General features: G+C 43.7%; 1 non-coding gene across 1 annotated transcript; it reads left to right on the forward strand.

Moving 5' to 3' along the window:
• The first annotated feature begins 1,090 nt into the window (after positions 1 to 1,090).
• Positions 1,091 to 1,228, forward strand: LOC114807228. The gene has a single exon (XR_003755280.1). It is a non-coding gene; the product is annotated as a small nucleolar RNA SNORA7 (small nucleolar RNA).
• Positions 1,229 to 3,120: the final 1,892 nt, after the last annotated feature.

Raw genomic sequence — 3,120 nt, forward strand, 5'->3', positions numbered from 1 at the left:
GGTGAATGGGAAAGTGATGATGATGATGATGATGATGAAGATGGATGTTGAGACTGATGGAAGAGCCTTGATCCTGGGCCTTCAGGTCCAAGAATCTTTGAGGAGTAATTGATTATTTTGCTATAGATTTGTGCCATGCCTCTAACCTTCTCTCATCCCTGCAGTCTTGTCCCCTCTCGGACAGGGAGAACAACAGAAAGTTCACAAGCAGGGGTGCCACACCTGTGAAGCGCACCCCATAGGTCTCTCTCGCCCACTTATGACTGAAGTTATGGCAGCAGAGTGTCACCACAGTGCTCTAGTGCCATGAACCAGCATGTCATTGACATGGTAGAGGCTGTAGTCTTCCCCAACCACATCAGTCTGCTTTTTCAGGATTCCTGCAGAGCCTGGCCACCTGGCAGAACATCCTGGGTGATTGCTCGGTTGGAAAACTTCTCCCTTTATGGTAAAAGCTTAGCTGCCAAAACTGGGATGAGGATCCAAGGGGCAGGAGCTCCAGAGCTGATCTCTTTCCACTGGACCAGTGGCAGGGATAGCACTTGAGAGGGACTGAATGACAGAAGCACAAAGCCCCCTAACAGCAAGGAGCTTGCTAATAAATGGGGGAGATGGACAGAAATAAATTATTTATGCCGAGTGGGACAAGGAGGAATAATCAAGATGGGCGAGAAGTTGCACAAATGAAGCAGGATGAACTTGTGGAACAAACAATAAGAATGATTATTATTTATGATGATAATAGTAATTTAATTTATAGTTTGTTTGTAATGGTATATGTAAGTGCTTACTGTATGCCAGGCATTGTACTAAGTACTAGCTTAGGTACAAGATAATCAAGGTGTTCACATGGGACTCACAATCTTAATCCTCATTTTTCAGGTGAGGTAATTGAGGTGCAGAGAAGTTAATAACTTACCCAAGGTCAGACACTGACCCCTCCCTCAGCCCCACAGAACTTATGTACATATGTATAAATGATCAATTATTTACATTAATGTCTGTCGCCCTTTCTAGATTGTGAGCTTACTGTGGTCAGGGGATGTGTCTACCAACTCTGTTGTATTGTAATCTCCTGTGCACTGAGTTCCCCCTCTCAGGATGGCACCTAGAGAGTTTCCAGTACTCTACCAGTCTCTGCTATGGGAAGGAAAGTCAAGCAGAGGCATATCCATTTCATTCCTAGCTGAGGCAGTGACTAGCGAGTGGAAGGCAATCTGCTACAGGTCAAAACTAACCTGTGCTGGGCAGCAGAGCATGGGAGAGAGGTGAGGACAGAGACTCAAGTTTACTAGAGTGGAAGAAGGCAATGGTAAACCACTTCCGCATTTTTACCAAGATAACTCTATGGATACACTACAAACACTATTGCAGATGAAGAGTGGGGTGTTCTCAGAGAAATGTGTCCACAGAGTCACTATGGGTCAGAGAGGACTCTACAGCATAAGACAAGACCAGCTCTTAGTTACAGTGCTGTAGACTGTAAATTCAATCTCTAGACTGTAAGGTCTTTGTGGGCAGGGAACATGTCTACCAACTCTATTATGTTGTTATATTGTACTCTTCCAACAACTTAGTATAGTCTTCTGCATGCAGTTAGCACTCAATAAATACAGTTGGTTGATTGACTGCTCGGCACACAGTAAATACCACTGATTGATTCTTGAGCAACTCCTTCTTGTGTTTCACTTCGCTAGGTAAAGATAAATCTTAGATGATGAAAAATCTGCCTAAATTCAGTACATAAGTGCTGAAGTGCTAAGGATAGGAGCAAAATAAATCCTAATCATAGCTACTGGGGTGTTGGGAATTCAGTGGGAAAGGCATCTTGGAGAAAGTTTGCATATTTGGTCTTCCCTACATGGGCTTCCTAGTTTCCTTGCTACTCTGCTATGTGTACATTTCATTTATGGACTTAGGGATCCTATAGAAAAATCAGACTCTTGCCACTGTCTAAATCACACGATTCCCATTCTCATCTTCTACGGTGAAAACCTGTCAAACTCCTAATTTCTACCTTGAATAAAATCATTTAGTGAAATGTAGGCTAAAATTGAAGTTGAAATGCACCATGGTGGCATCCTTTGTGTTGGTGTCAATGTTCTCTGAGGCCTAATGAGGGCGATTTGGGGACAATCTTATCTGGCTGAATAATCCGGTGGGGGAGGCCAAGTCTGTTCTTGAACAGCAGGATGGGATGGACTCTAAAATGCTGAAAATATGCCCATCTTGGGTAATTGGCTTATGCTGTTCATTCCAGGGTTGGACTTTTAATTCAAAGAGTTGTGAATTTATATTCATTTTCTTATCCCCTTTCACAGATAAATACTGTAAAAATAGCTTAAAATTGCAGGGGAAAGCAAATGGGAATTAGCCATGCAATTGGGCCTTTCACCAGCGTGCGGCAACACATTTCTGGATTTGAAGGGAAAAATGTTAAAATGTAGCAAAGTCCACAAAGTAGAGCTGATAGGAGGCAGAAAAGAATGTACCTGGAAAAGAGACAAAATGCTAAGCAACTAAGTCTTGTGACCCATTGAACCCCTGTCTGCCCTCTATTTCAAAAGCATCACGTATTGGAAATGGGGAGAAGGAAAGAAAGGGTCCTGCTGCCTACAGTCGGTTTTTCCTGGCAATGGGAGTTGCAGGGGCTGGAGGCTGAGAGCTGGGGCTGGGGCAAATTCCCTGGAAAAGCAGGGCTGTCATCTCCTCCATCTCCACTGATTCTTCTGCTCTGCTGCCTCTGGAGTCCCATGACCTCTAAAGTGCCTCTCCTCTTCCATGGCTACCTTTGCTAAATTGAGAAGTAGTGTTGCCTAGTGGAAAGAATACGGGCCTGGGAGTTAGAAGGATCTGGGCTCTAATCCCAGCTCCACCATGTAACCTGCTATGTGATCTTGGGCAAGTCACTTCTCTGTGCTTCAGTTCCCTCATCTGGAAAATGGGAGTTCAATTCCCGTCCTCCTTCCTACTTAGTCTGTGAGCCCTTAGTGGAACCTGATTGTCTTGTATCCAACTCAGTACTTAGTACATAGTAAGCACTTAACCAATACCATTATTATGATTAGGAATAAGGCTATTCTGCTTATGGTCTGTTTATCATGTATAGAAAAAGCTAGC

Source organism: Ornithorhynchus anatinus, chromosome X1 (assembly GCF_004115215.2).
Source record: "Ornithorhynchus anatinus isolate Pmale09 chromosome X1, mOrnAna1.pri.v4, whole genome shotgun sequence".
NCBI classification, from domain to species: domain Eukaryota; kingdom Metazoa; phylum Chordata; class Mammalia; order Monotremata; family Ornithorhynchidae; genus Ornithorhynchus; species Ornithorhynchus anatinus.